The 23,220-nt window shown below is 37.9% G+C and overlaps 1 long non-coding RNA gene across 4 annotated transcripts in view; it reads right to left on the bottom strand.

Moving 5' to 3' along the window:
* Window positions 1–758: 758 nt before the first annotated feature.
* Window positions 759–23,220, bottom strand: part of LOC141577565 (uncharacterized) — a 30,309-nt gene continuing 7,847 nt past the window's right edge. Inside the window, exons 2-7 of one of the 4 annotated variants that reach the window (XR_012506822.1) lie at window positions 21,160–21,229; window positions 20,970–21,038; window positions 4,894–5,033; window positions 4,355–4,545; window positions 4,162–4,275; window positions 759–3,596 (exon numbers count right to left, since the gene is read on the bottom strand). This is a non-coding gene — a long non-coding RNA (uncharacterized LOC141577565). Of the gene's footprint in view, window positions 3,597–4,131; window positions 4,276–4,354; window positions 4,546–4,893; window positions 5,034–20,969; window positions 21,039–21,159; window positions 21,230–23,220 lie in introns of all 4 variants that reach the window. The other 3 variants (XR_012506823.1, XR_012506824.1, XR_012506825.1) reach the window with 3 other exon arrangements.

Here is a 23,220-nt window from a genome sequence, read left to right on the forward strand (position 1 = left end):
TTGGAGTAGATATGGATGTAAATTTACACTTTTAAGTAATATTTATCTACTCTCATCTTTAAAACTCGTCATGATGCTGCCTGTCAACATTGTAAGCTATAAAGCTATTAAAAGGCATTAATATTTATTCCTCATGACACTTCTAGGGGAATTTTAAATAATCCTTTGGAGGCTGTTTTTATACCTAGGGTTTATTTGTTTGTTTGATTCATAAATGGATACACTTATAGAGCCTCAGGCTCTACAACACTCACATCATTGGATATAAACCCACAGAAAAATACAGCATCAATGACAGCAGCATAAGGTACAATTTTAGGTTTTACAATGATCTGCCCATTAAGGGACATTCATTTATAAGCAACAGAATACCTGTCTCAAAGTGGCTTAAAAAGATAAAGGGAATTAATAGGCTTTAATAAGTAGAAGCAAAGAGAGACCAGCCTTTGGAGCTGATTTGATTCAGGTGTAATGGAATGTCAATCAAGACACAGTTTTTCTCCATCTTTCTTCTTTACTTTCAGCAGTGTTAACTTCATCCTCAAACTGCCACACTCATCCTAGTAACAATTTTAAGGGCTCTACACTTCTTTCTTCACATCAGTGGAGGGAGAGAGACTCATTGACAGAAAATTTCTGATAAGACAGGAGAAGCTTATTTTGCATTGAACCATAACACACATTTTATCCAGTCTTGTTGGACCTACGTCAGAGATGACAATTTTCCCCATATTTTTAGATTATTGTCATACTGAAAATATTTTATAAACGATTATGGGTTTATTTCCACTTTAACATCTTCATGTAAGAATTTCACAGTGCCAGAATATAATGACCTCATAATAGGAAGACAGCATTTTGATTATAAAGCAGAACATTTTTTTCTACCCCCTCCTTTAAAATATTGCCACATTCACTAACTTCTCAGATTATAAGAAGCACATAGAATCAATTTCCTCTCCTTAAATACATTTTTATATCCACAATGCATGAATCAGATACTGATCGATGTAGTAACTTGTGGAGTTTTTGAAATATTAAACTTTTCAGTTAGCACAGTGATTTAAATCAACTAGGAGAACGTGCCCTCAAAATATTGTTTTATGAAATTTTCTAGCTATTACCATAATAGCAAAGTAAAAATGGTTAAACTTTACAAAGAAACTAAAAGAAAATATTTTACTTATGCAGCTCCTTTGAAAATGCCATTATTAGTGTTCAAATAAAGAGAGCAAACTTGTAATTTGGGTGAGGGTGAAATCCCTTAGACATAAAATTATCAATTTTATCACAGTTTTACAATAACTTATTTAGAGAATAAAGAGGTTACTTTATTTTAAAGCATTACAAAATATTTTATGTTGCAAGCAAAGTGAAATTGAAAGTTAAACATATTAGCAAATTGAACTAACATAAATCACTCACCAATGTAGTTTACTGTTTAACAAATCCATAATTATGGAACTTAGGAAAGATGTCCTTTTTTGCCAAAATTGGTCAGATTAGCTTTGAATCACTAGGCAAATTCTACAAGTCTCTGAGTCTTATGATCTTCATCTATAAAATTAGAGAACTACACTAAATGAACTTTAATATCCCTCCCAACCTAAACATTGATGTAGCATTGTTCTCTTAAGTAATCCTTTGAGGAATGAGAGTTTCTAGATACATAAAGCTCCCCTTTAAGTTGTAAAGCTTTACTTTTACAATAAATGCATTATATCCTTCCTTTCACCCTAAAATAACATGAGATAACTGATAATGCAACCTCCTAAATTCTGCCTCTCAAATTTGGGATCTGATTGACTGGATCAGCATGCAGGGATTTCTGTGCCATGGCTCCAATTCTCTGCAATCCAGGAAAGAATTCTGAGTCTCAAAATGAGAATACCAGACACTTCCCTGTATCTCTCTCAGTTTTGAAGACAAAAGAGATTCTATTTATCAAAGTATATTTAAACAACAAATCACCATACAAATGCAAAGAATTATTATTATGGTGACCAGTTTTGACTTGTTCTTGATTAAAATAGCTGGATTTACTGTAATTTGTAAGTTACATAAAATATATACATTTCTGAGAACTTGTACATTTATGATTCAAATTGTTTAATTAACTTGACTATTTTGTAGTCATTTTGCTTTGTTTTTAATTTGCTGCTTTATCTCCTAATTAGTAGGACCTGATCCTCAGTTTGCTTCTCCCAGAGTCTAGAATTTTGACCTCTGAATACACAAGAATGAATACCTAAAGGTCTCTCTGTTACTCTGGCAAATCTGGTATCACCACCTGTTTTAAAACAACGGCTCCCTAAACTGGGAAGGGCCTTTGTTTGTTTTGTTTTGTTTTTTTTTTTTATGATTCTGAGGCCTTACAGTGTGTTATTTAATATGTCTGGGGCAGGACATAGGAGAGCTGTTTCTCAAAATCCCCCCTGGCAATTCTACAAAATGCTATTTTGGGAAAAACTACTTAGCTCTCAATTTTAATAGCTGTTGCTTATGTTTTATAACAAATAAAAATTTTTCCTCTGACATTGATCATAAGCACATTCAAAGAAAATGTATAAATATCCATAGAGAACTACCTATAAGAATCTTCTACAAGAAAGCCTTAAAACATTATGTTACTGGTAGAGCTAAGACACAGCAAGTAGATGGTGAGAAGTGAGTGGTGTTACCCTTAGGAGCCAATTGTTTCTGCTTTGTTTATAGTCATCCACTGATCAACAGAGACAATCTCATAACAGCTGTCATTACAAAATAAAACAGGGAAGATCTCTAAATGACAAAAACTTGGCTCAGTAGCTAATCAGCATTTCTGAGAAAATATTACTTGCAGGCCTAAATGAAAAGTGTAAAATAAACTGCACAGTTTCCTGTAGAAATTTAAAGATCTCCATGCCTCTGGAGTTTACCACAAATAGGACAAAAAAGTTAAACAAAATTACTATTGTTGACAAATAAACTAACTGCAAAAATATGTGTAAAATAGATGCAAATTCAAACTTTAGGAAGTTTAAAGCATGTATAGATTTTACATTCTATTCATTCTACACAGAAGACTTAATTATGACAATGAGACATACAACTTTTGGGGGTGGGAGGGTATACCTCAGTGGTAGAGCACTTGCTTGGCATGCATCAAGGTTCTGGGTTCAATCCCCAGCACCTCCACCATAAAGAAAGAAAGAAAGAAATAAACCAACAAACAAACAAACAAACATAATTACCAGAAATAAAATAAAATAAAATAAAACATTTGGTTCCAAGAATGAACACCATTCCTTGGAAACTTAATACAAAACCACATGTGGTTTTTCCAGGAGCCCTGGAGTCTGTAGCCACTGCAGAATGTCTTCATGTGCTTTGGCTGTCTTCTTCGTATAAACCTAAAATGAGCATGGTGTTGGTGCCGTCATGCTTCAAGGCAGCTGTGTTATATGCTGGGAAGTCTTATTTAGATAAATATAACTGTCCCATTACATTCTAGGGAACATAGCTTAAGTTCTCCTTGAAATGTTGGATGAGACATCGTATGGGCTCTCTGTAATCCAAATCCGCCAGGGTGTGACTCCAAATATTGCCACAGGAGGCTGGAATGTAAATACACACAGTTGAAGAATCTATCGCTTTTCCTCAGAGGAACAGCATATTCACAATCACTTTGTCTGTCAAGTCCTAATTACTTAATGTGACATGAACTTGAAAACAGGGGTCAGCTACCTTTGTCAGTATGGAGTTTCATGACCGGTCACATGCATTCCTGAAAAGTTCAACCCCCCCGGGAGAGGGATGGATGATACAGAAGGCACTCGTATTGGCTGTTCTGGTGATTTTGTGTTTGGTCCCAGTTTCTTTCAGGAGAGGTAATATAATAAAAATCACACAGATTCTACCAGTTTCATAGCCATCTTTAATAACTTGGCCTATTTTGCAATGTGCATTAAAGCTTCCACTTTAAAGAGATGGAATGATTTCGCTTTTGCCACCCTCCAGTTAAGAGTAGCGAACTGAGTAGCGTTCAAATTAAAATGCAATTCATGCAAAAATATCCAAAATATACTGGCTAGAGATGGGAACCTTCCTGAAGCTCTCCTTGTATTTGCTCACACTCTGAGCCATGCTTACTTCTTGCTCTCTCTTCTAGATCCTTCTCACCTTGCCTGTTAAAGTGTTTGCCTCCAGCATTTTCATCCTTAAAAAGCAAGCAATTCCTGAAGACGCGACTACAGTAGTTCTGTAACTGTTGAGCTGATGGTGTCCTGAGATTACCTGAAAGAAGACATTTTTGTCATTACATTCTCCAATCTCTCTGCCATCTCTTGCCTCAGAAATGGGAATGTGATCTCACCTTTCACGAATCCAGAGGTCAGAGAAGAAGCAGGTGTACAAGTCCAATGGGCTGGATCGGATGTTGGGTGCAGGGCCAGAAGGACAAGTCTCAGGTACTGGGGCCATCGCTGGGGCAGCGGGACTCAGAAGCACTGCCAGGCGTTGCCTCCAAGATCCCTGCAGCTGCGCTGTCAGTGCTGAAACCTGCCTCTGGAGCCCAAGACCCAGACGTTCAATCACTGTCATTTTGAACTAATAATGTGTCCAGGACATGAGCTTATGCTGAAGTCTCTTGGCCTGAGCCATAGGCCTCATTTGGAGAGACAGGGAAGGAGTTTATTTCCTCCAAAACATGAGTTCTTAGCAAAGAAAATCCTTAAATGACAACCAGAACTCTTAAAAGACAAGGGAATAGATGAGAGGATAAAATGATTTATGCCAAAATGAGGGACTGACTTATGACTGGGCTGGATATAGGTTAGGGTAGAAACAGAAAGCAGTTTTATTTTTCTCCCACCAGGGGCTGTAAACACACTCGGCAGTATCCAGCTTACCTACCTCTGGAGTGCATCCTGACCCGACCTCCGTCTACTGTTACTATATCCAGGGCTCTCCAAGGCCAAGATTCAACTTCAGTCTAACTTCCTGCTCCTCCCCTCCTGCTCTGCTCAGGCCTGATGGATGGCATGTAGACTTGCCTGTGGGAGAGAGAGGCAAGATCTTGATTTTATTTTTTATCCAGTTAACTTTCTATTTCTTCCACCACCCCTCTTATGCTTTTGACTGTCTAGGATTGGGAGCATAAGAAGTACTTGGAAAAAGAAATACAAATGCTTTATGTGTCAAGTTTTTCTTTACTCATTTTTTTGTTTGTTTGTTTTAATGTGGCTCTTGGATGCCCTCTGTCATGGGCACCATCAAAAAGTTGACTTTCTATCTCAAGGTCCATTTTCAGTTTCCTTAGAATATCCTCCTTCCCTGCTCCCCTGCAGGGTGTCCTCTTCCCTGATATTTAATGTATTTCCCTGTCTGGCTACTCACACCCTCTTCCATCTCTTGTCAGTAGCAGAAAACTCCCAGCATCCTTCTGCTAAAGCCCCTCCCGTCACTGGCCAGCCTTTTTGGGTGAGTTGCTTTTAAGACTGCTAGGGCTCTGATACTATTTAGCCCTTGCTGACTTTTTGCCTTATCCGGCCATAAGCGGGTAACTTCAGCCAATCTTCTACCTTCAAAATTATGCAGGCAAGAGACAGCCATCAACTTCTTGGTTGGCTTAAAACTAAAATTGCTGGGGATTAAGAACTCTTTTGCATTCCTCTCCAGAAGCAGCCTGATAAGGACTAGGATTTGTAGCTCAACAAGCACCCAGTCCAGAAATAGGATGCCTGCTTCCCTTCCTGTAAGCAGCCCACATTTTTGGAATGATTCTCTCAGGATCCCTTCACTCCACAGTAGTTGATGGGAGGAAAGGAGTCTCTCCCACCAGCCGGAAGGATGGAAAAAATCCTACAACTTCTTATTCCTGTAAGATTCTTCGAAAGAAGGCTTTCTCAGTGAATCTCCAGTCTACTCTAAATATTGTTCGAAGATGGGTGGTGATAGCACCTGCAGTGGTTGTAGCAATCTTTAGAATGCAGAGGTTCATACCACACATCCTTAGTTTAAGAGTTTTGGGCTAAATTCTGAAACAATAGCAGTTTAAATAAGAAATAAAAGTAGAACTAGGGATACATTTTCTGATTTATTCTGCCACCCACCTAGTAGTACAGCAGCCAGGCTCGAGAGCTTAGTGCTCTTTTCCCCACCATGCCCATGTTTCTATTGGCAGATTTAAAAACATTGTGGACAGAGAGGAGAGAAGGCTAAAAAGGGATGGGAGCACTCAATATACTGCTCCTGTTATCCTGCCTTTGAGATTCAAGACTCTTGGTTCATGAAAGGTTAACCACATTCTGTGACAGCACTATAGAATACATGTGATTCCTTTTTATCTAAAAATAGAGCTTTCTGAAAAATACAGAACTATATTATTATTTTAATATGTAAGCTTGTGCTCAATGAGGTTCTAAAATCCTGAAAACTTTCTCGACACAGGAAACATAAATCAAGGGCCTATATTTAATATCACACAAAGCTGAAATAATCCTACACATTAAAAAAAAAAAAAGGAAAGAGGAGAGAAAGCACTCTTATAGCTGTAGTACATTAAGCAGATATACATGGTATTTATCTTCAGTTGGAGCCGCTGAACAGGTGGGAACCATGATTTAATATGCTTTGTTTTAAATCAACATCAGATAGAAGGCATCAAAAGCAAATGTGTAATCTTATCAAGCACAGCAACTGAATTTGAGCTTATCCATTTGACACTAGAGGCACTGAAGCTCATAGAATAAAATTCAATTTTGATTATGTGCACAGATAAAACCAATGCAAAACTCTCTTCACTTTATACAGTTAAATAGATTTTCTTATAAGTGGAACTCATTCCAATGTTGAAATAATGTTTAAAAAAAGTGAGAGAGAATGAAAGATTTAAATACTATTATATCTAAATAGAGGAACTAAATGTAATATAATAAATTGTTTATTAATAAATAACTGGTAATTAAAATAAACATTCCAAACTAGATATGTTATTTAAGTATTATCTGTTTTTAAAAATAATGTATTTCCTGCGAATATGGCATTCAGATACTTTTAATATTCAGTTACACTTTAAAATCATTGACTATTATGACAAAAATATGTTTCCCACTACAGTGTTTATGAAAATTAAAAATATAGTGATCACTGGAAAACATCCTTTGTTTTTATGGAGAAATGCATTATCCCCTAATGCATCTGAAATGCAAAAAAAATTAACAAAGCTTTTTATTTTTAATTAATTAAATTGTGGGTTGGAATTACTTTGCTCATTTTGTACAGGTGGGATAAGGCTCTTAAATTAAGTGTCCCCAGAAATAGAAGAAAAATTGAATTATCAGATAATCATAAAAACAAGCTCCAAAAAGAGATTGCACAGTTAATAGACTAATTATTTTGATGAAGAGTGCACTTAATTCTTAACCACCTTTCCACAGTAATGACAGCTAGTAGAAAAGCAATTACAGTGTTAGAATTATTCTTACACCTGCTGAGTCTGACCCTTTATATTTCTATAGGGAACCCAATAGGGTTTGTGATGAATTGAGATGAGATAATACATTTTCTTTGAAGCTGATTGTGTCACCACATTTACCAGCATCTAGCATAATAATTATCTGACCAAGCATTCTTTGTTATAAGCAATATGTACAAAATGTGGGAAATCAATAATAAATAGAAAATGGAGCTGGCAAAAAGAAATCATTACACACGAGTTGGAGTTACACTCAATTGCATAATAAAATGTTCTTCTACAAGAAGACTTGTGTTAGCCCAAAATTCTCTACAAACACGGAGTTGTACACTAGTGATAACATTTCAGAAAATCAGAAGAAAATGTATCATTCTTGCTTAATGTTAGTAAAGTAATTGTCCACATGTAACCATATGAGCCTTCAAACACATGTGGAGTCAATTTCTCCTTAACATTGTGTATAACATTTCTTGAATAGTAACTTTTCCTAAAGACGTCCTCATAAGTCAGAAAGTGAAAAATCAGTTGACCATCTATATGGAAGAAAAAAGAATAACTTGCATGCTCTCTCCTTTTTCTGCATTACTGGGAGATTTGAGTAAGAATGAGAGTATCTGTGAAGCTTGGAAATGAAGAGGGGGTTTTCCATAAACCTGGCTGACTCCATGTTAGAATAGTAGATGGGGGCTTTTGTAATAAATTAAAAGAAGGCAGGATAAAGTGATACTTTGTTAGCATAAGAATATAAACAGTCAGCCCAAACAATGTCATCAGGCAATGTGAAAGTCTCATTATTTGGGGGATAATTGACTCTAAGACAGACCAACATGCAAGACCAAGGCAGCATGGGAAGAAAAAAATGATTGGAAAGAGGGTAATTTGGGTGTGGTGACAACAATGGTGACTATAAATCTGTCATGCCCACTGAGGAACCACTGGGATGAGAACTAGGATATGGTTCCCACATTCTTCATATTTTCTACCCAGAGTTGATTCTTTTTACACTGCAGAAAGCAATGTGAAACTGAAATAATGAATAGTGAATGAATACTAAATGTAGAATAATGTATTTTTCTAGAATCCAATGGATATATTAAGAACTGTCACATTAAGGGATTGCCTGTGATTGGAAACATAATTTATCCTTTCTCTTCTTTGTATCCTTACAAAAGTAGCTGAAAGTTGGTCTTGCTGGGATTCTTAGGACCAGGGTGTGTGTGTGTGTGTGTGTGTGTGTGTGTGTGTGTGTGTGTGTGTGTGTGTGTGTGTGTGTGTGTGTGTGTGTGTGTGTGTGTGTGTATTTGTGTGTGCCTGTTGTTTGTGTGTGTGAAGAGAGACAGGATTCCCTAAGCTATTGTCAATTCATTTCACATGAATTATTCTCAGGCCATTCTTTCTCTCAGAAATCCACTGACTAGAGACTGTGCACAGCCTTTATTTACACACCTAATGTTGTGAAGAAAATCACCCTCCAGGAGCTGAACTAAAACCTAGTGAAACATCTGGGGGCTGGGGTGTTGAATTAACTTCCTATTTTCTAGTTCAGAACATTTCCTGTAATTCCATGTGGCCAGCTCCAAATGGCACATCAAATACCATACTTTGTTCTTACTTTAGCTTAGAAACCATTTTTTGTCCATTACTAGTCCATCAGTTCTTTGTGCAATTGTTGGGTTAATATTCTGATGACTTAACACAAAATTCATTGACTTTTTATGAATGGAGAAGGGAAAAAATAACCCTACTCAACAAAGGTTACATCAGAGTTTTTTATTGATTAACTTCCACATTGCAGAAGTTAACTAGAATCATTCTTGAGTTATACCAAAAAAAAAAAAAAAAAAAAAAAAGGAGTGGGTTATTTGTATTCAAGTCTCATTCTTTTGTTAAAAACTCTCAACAGTAATTCATAATGCATATGAACCTATTATTGGTGAGTACTTGAACAGTCTCAGAGTATAAGACACAGCTAGCTCTGTCTCTGAAGAATCAGTTACCTGTGGTTAAGACAAGTACTCTGGGGTCAAGTGAACCTGGACTCAAGTGAAAGCTTCACCATTAACTTGAAGTAAAATGTTGGGTGAACTCTAATCCTCATTTTTTTCCCCATTTATAAAATAACATCAACCTCATCAGGATGTTATAAAGACAAAATGAAATCTTTTAATTAATTTCTCTGATAACATTTGCAAGGTCAACTGCTCTCATTCCTACTGACTCTGAGCTCAAAACATTTTAAATAGAAAATGTCCCCTGAAAAGAGTGCATATGAAGGTAAGTAAATTCACTGTTTGAACTTGAGAAGTTGGTGCTGGAATTTTTTTATCTGTTTGCATCATCAGTTCTTTGGAGTATCTTTCTTCATGAAAAGAGTTTCATTTCCATTATGTCTTAGAGAATTGCCTTAGAATTGCTAACCTACCCTTGGCACCCTTTGTTAGCACCTAGCGCTTTTATAAATGTATACATTTCTTCCTTTATTTTCCTAATTTTTATGGACATTTGAGAAAGGAAGAGGGGTATATGAGCGATATTACTCTGTTATGTTGAGCTACAAGTCTCAATGTATTTTTCTAATTTACATGACATATATATGGATTTTCAGGATAGTTGTACTTTCAACTGTTCCCTGTCCTTGAAAGCTCTGAGTTTGCAAACATGATGACAAGACTTCACAGAGAAGACCCCCTGTGGTAGGCCCCCGAGTTTCATGAAACTTCTGCATCCTTCTGGAAATAACCTGTTGGAATATAATCCATATATAAGGATATATTCTAGCAGTTAAACTGTCAATTGATAAAATATGGATATTTGATCATTAAGAGTTTTTAATGTGTGTATATATATTTATATATAGATAAAATACATACATATCTATATATGTATATATACATATTTGGGGGTAGAGGAAAGAGGGTCATGTAAAACTAAACAGTCATCATGTTACCCCACAGGAGCCTGACATTAACAAAGAAGATAATAAATAACTTCTGGGGGATAAGTGACAACATAGGTGCAGCAAGAAGGGACAGAACACACGTATAACTATTAAATACACTTCTATATTTGTTTGGCTGAGTTCAGGCTGGCCCCAGGCTTCTGCACTTGCCAGACAAGTAAGCTGATGATACTAAAAAAAAACGTGTATTTTTAAATTCAAGCAGAGCTCCATACCACTTACAACATGAAAATACAAAAAATTCATCAAAGAAAGAAAACTGTCAAACTCCACTTCCAGCAAAACTTAGGTAGCACTGCTTTCTCTGCATTCAATGCTTTACATTATTCTAGTACATGTTCTAAAAACAACTGCTCACTTGACTGTCAGGTGCATATGTTGATGGATAAACTCAACATGAATGCAACAGGTCCATGCAACAGGTCAATGAGCAAGAAGTGAAGAAAATAAAGGTTTCAGATAAATTAGTTCAAAAGGGGTTTTTTAACAAGACTACAAATGCTCTTGGCTGGCCTTAGCTCTCCAAAAGATTTAAACTGGATGGGAAACAATGCAATGTGGTTACCAGTTAACACTGTTATTCAATTCTGTATAAATCTTTTAAAATAATTATTACAACCTAAAGTCAACCAGGTAACAGCACTACAACACAGTACAGACCTGCCCTGAAAAACAATAATATGCCCGACTGACATCTGGCCCAGTATCATTTCATAATGGTAATTCACCCCACCTGTCCCATCCCCACCTCCCCATGCTACATCCTCCCCTCCCCCCAAAAATCTAATTTGTGCAAGAAATGTCAGGCTTATTCTATCTGAGAGCTTCAAAAAAAAAGATACACAACATGTAACCAGGTTCAAATATTTTGGGCAAACCCCCCTCAGAAAAAAGGAATAACCAAAATAACCAAAAAGTAAAGAAAGTGCCTAAAACATATGCAGACATGCACACCAAGAGAGGATCTACCAGGTCAAGAGAAAGTCTTTAAAAATAATAATAACAATAATAGTATCAGTAGCCTTAATAGTCCTTTCTTTTAGTACTGGAATTCTATCCTTTCAGATTCTATTAAGTAATCAACATAACAACAGTCCAGATCAGTTCATATTTACATTAATTTATTTAGTATCTCACATGTCTAAGCCATTGTGCTAGACAATATAAAGAATATAAAGAGGAAAGGGTGTAGTTCTTGTGTGGATGTGGAGTTAGCACAGTCACAGAGCTGGGTATACAAATACAATAGTTCTTAAAAGGAGGATTTAATAAATACTGAATGTATATTTAATCCCAAAGTCGCTGATCTCTATTTCACTGAAGTGAATACAGGGGAAGAAATGAGCCAAGGGTTCATGGAAAATGGGCCAAATGAAATAGGCAGAGATGCAAGACACAGAAGTGGGTAGAGAAATAAGCTATATAAATGTAACCAGGGAGGGAGGAATTCTTCAGAACATTATAGAATGAGAGGCACACCTGCTGACTGTAAGACAACTGGGCTTCTCTCCTGCTGTTTCTAACTTTTAACTTCCCTCCACATGAAAGAGAACACACACTCTTTAGAAGATCAATGTTACATCTTGAATATACATATACATAGCATTTGAGCTCTAGTAATAATGAAGTGTGCCATTTTCTGCTGGAAGAGCCATAAAGGTTTTGAACTTGACTCAGAGGTGAAAAGTCTCTCCAGAGAAGCTTTCAAATGTTCAGAATTCAGGACATAGTTTTCCTCTAAATGTGAACAGAAATCCCAAAGGAGAAAAACCAAAATAAATCAATCAATAGGAGGGTGGGAAAAAGAGTGGACCAGCTAGTAAGATGGTGTTAGGAACTTGGTAGTTTGATAAATTCAATTTTCTGGGCATACACAGTACAGAGGAAGAACAAATGGGGCAGGCCAAGGAGATCAAACTTGCTAAGCTATTATACAAAACATACATGCAGAGGAGTGTTCATTATAAAACTGTAAGATTAATTTTAAAGGTTCTTTATTTCTACTGTTTCCTTCCAGGGTCCTGGGAGAAGCTCTAACAATGTGTTTATATGATCATACATCTTGAAAAATTTGCAAAATAAATTTGTTAACCGAAGTTAGTTAAGATAACAAACTTACGGTTATGGGGGCAGGGGAAGGGGGTGGGAAGAGATAAATTGGAAGTTCGAGATCTGCAGATACTAACTACTATATATAAAATAGATAAACAACAAGTTTACACTGCATAGCACAGGGAACTGTATTCAATATCTTGTAGTAACTTATGGTTAAAAAGAATATGAATACAAATAGATATATGTTCCTATATGTCTGAAATATTTTGCTGTACACCAGAAGTTGACAGTACACTGTATACTGACTTCAGTCCAATAAAAAATTTACTCTAAAAAATTTTTTTAATAAAATAAGAAAATGAGACTTAAGGAAGGAAAAAAAAAATCACTCTCTTTCCTCTCCAAGTTACCCTCTGTGACAAGTCTCTTCCTGTCAAATCAGGCAGCTTTTTGGTACGAACTCAGTCATTACTGGGATCTAGCCAGAAGGAGGTTGAGTTGCGGACCGGTTTTAGAATGATGGTATCTGTGATTCACAGTTACTTCTTCATAACCAGTTAACTTATTTCTAGCTCTTTCAGGGTGGCAATTACATCTGATATATTTATCTACCTACTCAGTTTTGCATCCAATTTTGTATTTATAATTTTATTTTATTTTGCTTGAAAAGTTCCCCAGTATTGTATAAGCTTCATGACCCACAAAACCCTGGATGAAACATAATTTCTGGAATGGAGATGTTGATCACTGACTTGAAGGCAAGGAACACAGATTCCAAATCAATATGGTATAAAAACTGAGACAACATGACAGCATTAATAACTCAGTGAGGAATGAGAAGACCTAATTTCTTACCCCAGAACTGTTTAATAGTCATAATAATTTCATCTCTTTTGCATTATCTGTAAAAATGGAAAGGTTAATCCAACTCATGATTCCCAAACACCAGTTCTGAACTGGTGTTCATTCATAACAAAGTTTGAAAGACAATTCATTCCTTCACACATGACTAGAATATTCGTTCAACATCTACTATATGTCAGAAACTGCTAGGCACCAAGGTTACATGGACTCTGCCTTCCTGCAGCTGAGAGCCTAGTTTTTTGTTTCATTTTGTTTTGTCGGTAGGGCTGGAGTGTAGAAACGTTAAGCAAATATCACAGAAATGCACACAGAATTGCATATTGCATCTAAGTACTACGAAGATAAAGGAAAAAGAGCCACTGGAGAATACAGTAATTAACTTCTGAAGGAGACAGATAAGGCTTCTCTAAGAAAGTGCCATTTAAACTGAGATACAGATAAGCCCAATGTAAGCAATGATGATGAGGGATTAAAAAAGGCTGAGAGCCTATCAGGCAAGTGGCAAAGTATGAACAACGTCCTGAAGTGGGGCAGAAACACAGCTCACAATAGCAGTGGTCTCCACATTTTATTTTGATCATGTATAATTGGATAAAAATTTTGACCAGACTACAATGTTTGTTTGTTGTTTGTGTATTTATTCATAAATAGTATATATACACTGTTTTATTTATATTATGTGTATAGTACAAAAATAACAAAAATATAAACGTTTAAATGTTAACGTGAATGGTACAGGAGCCTTTCCACTCTCTCAACAAATTAGCACTATTAATTTGTAATTTAATTCAGCACTGTTTTTTTCTTTTTAACATTTTTTATTGATTTATAACCATTTTACAATGTTGTGTCAAATTCCAGTGTTCAGCACAATTTTTCAGTCATACATGGACATATACACACTCATTGCCACATTTTTTTCTCTGTGAGCTACCATAACATTTTGTGTATATTTCCCTGTGCTATACAGTATAATCTTGTTTACCTATTCTACAATTTTGAAATCCCAGTCTATCCCTTCCCACCCTCTGCCCTCCTGGCAACCACAAGTCTGTATTCTCTATGAGTCTATTTCTGTCCTGTATTTAGGCTTTTTTTGTTTGTTTGTTTGTTTTTGGTTTTGGTTTTTAGAGTCGACATATGAGCGATCTCATATGGTATTTTTGTTTCTCTTTCTGACTTACTTCACTTAGAATGACATTCTCCAGGAGCATCCATGTTGCTGCAAATGGCGTTATGTTGTCGGTTTTTATGGCTGAGTAGTATTCCATTGTATAAATATACCACTTCTTCTTCATCCAGTCATCTGTTGATGGACATTTAGGCTGTTTCCATGTTTTGGCTATTGTATATAGTGCTGCTATGAACACTGGGGTGCAGGTGTCATCCTGAAGTAGGGTTCCTTCTGGATACAAGCCCAGGAATGGGAATCCTGTGTCACATGGTAAGTCTATTCCTAGTCTTTTGAGGAATCCCCACACTGTTTTCCATAGTGACTCCAAAAAACTGCTTTCCCACCATCAGTGTAGGAGGATTTCCCTTTCTCCACAGCCTCTCCAGCATTTGTCATTTGTGGATTTTTCAATGACGGCCATTCTGACTGGTGTGAGGTGATACCTCATTGTAGTTTTGATTTGCATTTCTCAGATAATTAGTGATATTGAACATTTTTTTCATGTGCCTTTTGATCATTTGTATGTCTTCCTTGGAGAATTGCTTGTTTAGGTCTTCTGCCCATTTTTGGATTGGGTTGTTTATTTTTTTTCTTATTGAGTCATATGAGCTGCTTATATATTCTGGAGATCAAGCCTTTGTTGGTTTCATTTGCAAAAATTTTCTCCCATTCCGTAGGTTGTCTTCTTGTTTTACTTCTGGTTTCCTTTGCTGTGCAGAAGCTTGTAATTTTCATTAGGTCCCATTTGTTTATTCTTGCTTTTATTTCCTCTAGGAAAAATTTTTGAAATGTATGTAAGATAATGTTTTGCCTATGTTTTCCTCTAGGAGGTTTATTGTATCTTCCCTTATGTTTAAATCTTTCATTAATTTTGAGTTGATTTTTGTATATGGTGTAAGGGAGTGTTCTAGCTTCATTGTTTTAAATGCTGCTGTCCAGTTTTCCCAACACCATTTGCTGAAGAGACTGTCTTTATTCCATTGTATATTCTTGCCTCCTTTGTCAAAGATTAGTTGACCAAAACATTGTGGGTTCATTTCTGGGCTCTCAATTCTGTTCCATTGGTCTATATGTCTGTTTTTGTACCAATACCATGCTGTCTTGATGACTGTAGCTCTTATAGTATTGTCTGAAGTCCAGGAGAGTTATTCCTCCAGCCTCTTTCTCTCTCTTCAGTAAAGCTTTGTCAATTCTAGGTCTTTGATGGTTGCATATAAATTTTATTATGATTTGTTCTAGTTCTGTGAAATATGTCCTGGGTGATTTGATAGGGATTGCATTAAATCTGTAGATTACCTTGGGCAGTGTGACCATTTTAACAACATTGATTCCCCCAATCCAAGAGCATGGGATATCTTTCCATTTTTTAAAGTCTTCTTTAATTTCCTTCATCAATGGTTTGTAGTTTTCTGTGTATAATTCTTTCACCTCCTTGGTTAGATTTATTCCCAGATATTTTATTACTTTGGGTGCTATTTTAAAGGGGATTGTTTCTTTACTTTCTTTTTCTGTTGATTCATCATTAGTATAAAGAAACGCAACTGATTTTTGAACGTTAATTTTGTAACCTGCTACCTTGCTGAATTCTTCAATCAGCTCTAGTAGTTTTTGCATGGACCTTTTAGGGTTTTCTACATATAGTAACATGTCATCAGCATATAGTGACACTTTTACCTCTTCTTTTCCAATTTCGATCCCTTTTATTTCTCTCTCTTGCCTGATTGCTGTGGCTAGGAATTTCAGGACTATGTTGAATAGGAGTGGTGATAGTGGGCATCCTTGTCTTGTCCCAGATTTTAGTGGGAAGCTTTTGAGTTTTTCACCATTGAGTACTATGCTGGCAGTAGGTTTGTCATATATAGCTTTTATTATGTTGAGATATGTTCCCTCTATACCCACTTTGGCAAGAGTATTTTTTTTTATCATAAATGGGTGTTGAATTTTATCAAATGCTTTTTCTGCATCGATTGAGATGATCATGTGGTTTTTGTCATTTCTCTTGTTGATGTGATGTATTACACTGATTGATTTGCGTATGTTGAACCACCCTTGTGTCCCTGGGATGAATACCACTTGGTCATGATGTATAATCTTTTTTATGTGATGTTGGATTCTATTTGCTAAAATTTTGGTGAGGATTTTGGCGTCTATGTTTATCAGTGATATTGGACTATAATTCTTTTTTGGTAGTGTCTTTGCCTGGTTTTGGTATCAGGATGATGCTGGCTTCATAGAATGAGTTTGGGAGTATCCCCTCCTTTTCAATTGTCTGGAAGAGTTTGAGAAGGATGGTATGAGTTCTTCATTTTATGTTTGGTAGAATTCCCCGGTGAAGCCGTCCGGTCCTGGACTTTTATTTGTAGGGAGGTTTTTAATTGTTATTTGTATTTCCTTTCTAGTGATCGGATTGTTCAAGTGGTCAGTTTCTTCTTGATTCAGTCTTGGTGGACAGTATGTTTCCAGAAACTTGTCCATCTCCTCTAGGTTATCCAGTTTGGTTCCATATAGTTTTTCATAATATTCTCATATGATATTCTGTATTTCTTTTATTTGTTGTAATTTCTCCATTTTCCTTTCTTATTTTGCTAATTTGTGCTGTCTCTTTTTTCTTGTTTGTGAGTTCAGCCAGAGGTTTGTCGATTTTATTTACTTTTTCAAAAAACCAGCTTTTGGTTTCGTTGATTTTTTTCTATGGTCTTGTTACTCTCTATTGTATTTATTTCCTCTCTGATCTTTATTATTTCCTTCCTTCTGCTGCTCTTTGGGGATTTTTGTTCTTTTTCTAATTCATTCAGGTGGTGGGTAAAATTGTTTAATTGAGATTGTTCTTCTTTTTTGAGGAAGGCCTGTATCGCTATAAACTTCCCTCTTGGCACTGCCTTTGCTGTGTCCCATAGATTTTGAGTGGTTTTGCTTTCATTGTCAATTTTCTCAAGATATATTTTAATTTCAGCTTTGATTTCCTCATTGATCCATTGTTTTTTCATTAACATATTGTTTAATCTCCATGCTTTCCTTTTTTTCTCCTTTGTTTCTCTGTTGTTGATTTCCAGTTTCAAGTAAAGATGCTTGAGATAATTTCTATCTCCTTGAAATTGTTGAGGTTTCTTTTGTGCCCAAGTACATGATCAATCCTAGAAAATGTTCCATGTGAAGTTGAAAAGAATGTATATCCTATTTTTGGGGGATGTAATGCTCTGAATATATCCACTAAATCTACTTTTTCTATTGTATTATTTAATTTCTCTGTTGCCTTGTTTATTTTCTGTCTGGAAGATCTGTCTAGTGATGTTAATGCAGTGTTAAAATCTCCAACTATGATTGTATTCCCATCAATATACCCCTTTATCTCTGTTAGTAATTGTTCTCTGTACTTAGGTGCTCCTATATTGGGTGCAGATATATTAATGAGTGTAATAGCCTCATCTTGTATCACTCCTTTAATCATTATAAAATGTCCTTCTTTGTCTTTCTTTATGGCCTTTGTTTTAAAGTCTATTTTGTCTGAAATCAGTACTGCAACACCTGCTTTTTTGGCTTTTCCATTTGCATGGAATATCCTTTTCCATCCTTTCACTCTCAATCTATATGTGTCCTTCTCCCTAAAGTGGGTCTCTTTTATGCAGTATATTCAAGGTTCTTGCTTTATTATCCAGTCTGCCACTCTATGTCTTTTGACTGGAGCATTCAGTCCATTAACATTTACAGTAATTAATGATAGATGTGTGTTTATTGCCATTTTGAACTTATCTTTGCAGTTGAATTGGTATATCCTATTTGTTCCCCTTTGATCTTTCTTCCCCTTCTGGGACCCCTATTATGTGAAGATTGGGATGCTTTATATTATCCCATAGGTCCCTTATGCTATTTTCATTATTTTTTATTTGTTTATCTTGTAGCTCTTCTGAATGGGTGCTTTTTATTGTCCTGTCTTCTAGATCACTAATTCGTTCCTCTGCATTATCTAGTCGGCTTGCACAGCTATTAGATCATTGCTCATCTCTGTCAATGAGTTTACCCATTCTACTTGGCTCTTCTGTATAGCTTCAATTTCATTTTTGACATATTTTATATCTCTAAACACTATCTCTTTTAATTCCTTCAGCACTTTGATCACTCCTTTTTTGAAATCTTGATCTAGTAGGCTATTGATATCTATTTCATTGATCTTTCTTTCAGGGGATTTCTCTTGTTCTTTTAATTGGGAAAGGTTTCTCTGCTTCTTCATCTTGCTCATACCTCTCTGGCACTGTGGTTTATGGAGTATCAGTTATCTATTTTGGTCCTTAAGCAGTTTATCTATCTAATGCCTATTTAGAAATAAGACTTAGGAAATAAAAAATAAGAGAGAGTGAGAAAGAATTTTAAAAGAAGGGAGAAAGAGGGTTTGAAAACAGCGTATAATGAATAATAGAAGAGCGAGTTGAAGCAGAATATCAATCAGGTTGAGACGTCCTTTTAAAACCTTTAAAAAAAGGGGAAAAGATGAAAAGATGTATTTGAAACCTGTGTCTAATCAATAACAGGACATCTAAACCCAAGAGAAATAGAAGTGAATTAAGAAGTAAAAATTAAGAGGGTAGTAGAAAACAGAATAGGTAAAAACAGATTTAAAAAAAAGGGGGAGGGGTGTCGGTGTTCTCCTGGAGTCTGTGTGCTTTTAATGTGAAGTCTTTCTGTCTTCGTCCTGTTTTGGAAGCTCAGTTTGCTGTTTCCAGAGGCCCTCCTTTGGCGCCCTCTTCTGTGCTGCTCCCAGTACCTGTCGGCAAGCAGATCGCGCCTCCTCCCAACACTGGGTCAGGTGCAGGTCTCCTTTGCTGTGGGTGAGCGGGTCAGTGCCCCTCCTGATTCCACAGTCAGATGTTGCAGACTGGCCAGGTAGGAGGGCGGGTCGCGCCCCCTCCCAGCACCACGGTCAGGGGCTGTATTCCTGCCCAAAAGGCGGGGGGCCGCTCTCCCTCTCCTGGCGCTGGTAGCTCCTCTGCTCTGTGCAGCTGCGCGCTCTGCCCTGGTCGGCGCTCCGCGGGTGGGCTCGGGGAAGACCGAGGGACAGCCTTGTCCCTGCTCCCGGACAAAGCTCAGCTCCTTGTTTGTCTTTGTGGAGCAAGTTCTCTGAGGGACCCGGATGGAAGGATCCTATCTGCCTCGGGCTGTAGACAAGTCTCATTCTGGCCTTTGATGCTGCTAAGCCCTTCAGTGTGGTTACAGGTTTGGCCCCTGCCTGGATGCTCAGTGCTGGAGGATATGGCGGCTGTGCCTGAGCCCCTCCTCTCTTCCCCCAAAAACTTTCTGCGGGTTTTCAGAGATGGGGGTATGCACTTTTCCCCCCAGGGCACATCAACCATGTTGTTTTATGGAGGGCCCAGGTTGTTCTGCCCTGTACACCCACAGGCATGGAGCGTAGCCCCTTGCAGCCCCCCGGGGCTGCCTCAGTGCAGCCACCTCCGTCCTCTGCCCGGCTCGGGCAGCCTGGCCCTGCCTGCAACGGCCGGCCTGTGTCTCATGCTGGGTGTCGGGGGGACCCTCTGTGCCCGTTTAACTTAGTTCCGTCAGTGAATGGCTGCTCCGTATAGATCCAAGCCTCGGAGGCTCCCCCTTCATCCTGCTGGCCTCTCAGTTGGAGAGAGGAGACCCAGCGAATGAGCACTGCCAATCCTCCTTTGCCGCTCCCTCCCTGCAGGACCCGTCCCACTCTGCTTTGCCTTTTGTTCTTTCTTTTTTCCTTTTCTCCTACCAGATTATTGGAATCTTTATCTTTTGAAGAGGGCAACGTTCTGTCGGAGTTCTGCAGGTGCTCTGGTTGGCTGAGTGGGTCTGTGGATGTGAGTCTTGGTGCATTGTGGGAGAGGGTGATCTGCGAGCGTCCTTCTACTCCGCCATCTTCTCTCTTCCTCCAGTAACAGTGTTTTACTAGTATAGAGTTGAGTTATGCTTTCATAAAGAGCAGTTGTCTTTTCTCTGTCCCCCTCTACAGAAGTTTAATAAGTATTTCTCAAAGTGTGGTCCTCCAAACACCTGTATCAAAATTTCCTCGATTCAATGCTAAAAAGGAGAATGGGGGTTCCAGAATCTCCGTGTTTAACAAGCAGCTCAGGTGATTTTCATTCTAAATGTCCCCAACCCCTTATTCCAGTTCATTCTTCCAGACATTATACTGAGTGCCTAATAGGCACGAGACACTTTTCTGGGTTCTAGAAATACAGCAGTACACAAAACAGACAAAAATACCTCTCTGATACTTGTGGTCACTCAAATTCATGCTCCTGGATGTAATGCTATCAGAGTAAATCATAATACGTGCCACAGGACAGCGTATGTGGACTAGGAATGCAGAACACAACTCAACCGAGAATGCCCAAACCATCAATCATAGTGGTGTGCGAGTCCATGCTCACGAAGCTGTCTGGGTAATAGTATCCATCCTGATCAAATATAACTCTTGCCAAATACTCCAGACTCACCTGGTGGATGACTTCTGAGCCAGGGGGAATAATCTGGATGTTGCAAAAGGCCTGAGAACCTCACTAGAACTGAAAAATAGGAAGAATGCTATGAGTACCAGACACACCTTATGCAGCTTACCTCCTAGGCACCTCTCCCTGACATGGGACACACAAAGATTCAACTATTGGAACCAAACTCCATCCATACCTTTAAAAATTCAAATCGTTCTCTGTTTCTTTCAAATTCCAAGTCTTGATTCTTCTGTAAACTGTCTGCCCTGTGAAAGAGAAAAACTAAATGTATAAATTTTACGGCTTAGAGTGTTACTGGTCAAATTTATTAGTGATAATAAACAAAATGGCAATTTCATCTGCAGGCTTGCTGAGTAGTATATGCCCTCACTCAATGGGAAAGGAAAGGTAGTTAAAGAAAGTAAAAAGAATAAGCATTATTTGGTTCAAGTGATTCTTAAGATGCCTGTAAACATGGTGGGTAGAAAACATTAAGTGCATTTAAGTTAAAACTACTCTAATCTTAAAGTCTGGCTCTTAGGAACAGACTCAAGACATTTATAATGACAACAGCAGCTTAAATATTTAAAGAAACCCTTCTATACTCCTTTCTCATCTGTGACCTGGTTACAGTACCTCTCTGAGCTGAGCCATGTCCAGGCTGGTATTTTCATCTGTATTGGGAGAAAGGGAACCAGTGATGCCAGGAGGCACAGGAATTTATAGAAACACAGTCTCCTACCTTTCAGACAGAGGTTTATATGAAGGGTGGTGCCACCCAAGAGCATCTGTAATGCCCAGGTTATATGCCAAGGTTTGCTTAAAGTCATTCCGTCCATCAGGACTGACACGGACAATGCAGGGCATCAGGAAGCTTCTCCAGAATATTTTATAATCAAACTACACTGTTTTGAGTCGAGGTAGAATAAGTCATAGTTGCAACTTTGCATGTTTAGCACACAGGAAACACTTATAAACTGTGTCATGGATTGAGTGAATATAGAAAAGGACAGTAAAATTAATAGTTGAGTGAATATAGAAAAGGACAGTAAAATTAATAGTTGGGACCCAAGTCTGACTTCACTAATTGATAGTTACACTGGCTGACACTATTAGGAATAGGCCACTATTTAAAATGCTTTACATGTATTTTCTCATTTAGTTGCCAAAATATCCCATTGAGTTAGGTGCAACTAATATCCACTTTTTTTTCAAGAGGAAACTGAGACACAGAAAGGGTAAGAAACTTGCTCAGGACCACACAGCTAGTAAATGGAACTGGAACTGAAACCCAGGCAGTCTGATTCCAGAGTCGACACTCTAAATCTCTGTACCATACTGCTCCCTGTCGCAGTAGTCACAGAAGCTGTAGCAGGAACGGCCGTAGTGGTAATAACAGCAGCTATCATGATAATAAAAGCAGGAGCTGAAGTGTGGGATTGCTAGATACATCGTAGGCTCCAAGTGCTTTATAGCCAGGAGCTCATTTTGTCACAGTGACAACCCCTCACGTATGTACTGCTGTTACCCCAAAGTACAGAAGAGGAAGCTGAGGCACAGACTTAGATAACTTCTCCAGGGTCAGATGCTTGTAGATTACAGAGCTGTCACCTGAACCCAGGTCTGACTAGTCCTGGAGCCTCTGTCTTAACCAGTATACACACCTTCTTCCTTCCCTTATTAATGAGCTACAGAGTTGACCTCTGCCACATGCTGGGCACATGATGGTGCAGAAGTGGCATGTGCACTGCCCAGCTGGGGCTCAGAGCCTGGTGAGAGATGCAGACAGCAACCAGGCAACTGTACGAGAGTGGCTATCCATGTCATGATGCGGGCAGTACAGGGAGCCATGGGAGCCGTCAGAAAGGGCCGTGCACAAGACCAGGGAGCCAGGGGTGCCTTCTGGGAGGAAGTGACATCGATGTAGTCTGAAGGGCAAGGGGAAGTCTGCCAGATAACAGTGGGTAGGCACTCCTTGAGAAGAAAAGGGCTGGAGGCTGTTGTCTACCCTACAAGAATACATTCAGTTATCACACTGATTTTTGTCTTTTCTCTTGATGTGTTAGTTGCTCCTGAGAGAACCTTAGAGCAGGGGTCCACAAACTATGGCTTCAGTTATATAGTTATACGCATATAGTCTTTTTCATTATAGGCTATATAACATATTGAATGTAGTACACTGTGCTATACATTAGGACCTTGTTGTCTATCTATTTTACATATAGTAGTTTGTATCTGCTAATCCCAAATTTATCCT

Source organism: Camelus bactrianus, chromosome 4 (genome assembly GCF_048773025.1).
Source record: "Camelus bactrianus isolate YW-2024 breed Bactrian camel chromosome 4, ASM4877302v1, whole genome shotgun sequence".
Classification (NCBI taxonomy): Eukaryota; Metazoa; Chordata; class Mammalia; order Artiodactyla; family Camelidae; genus Camelus; species Camelus bactrianus.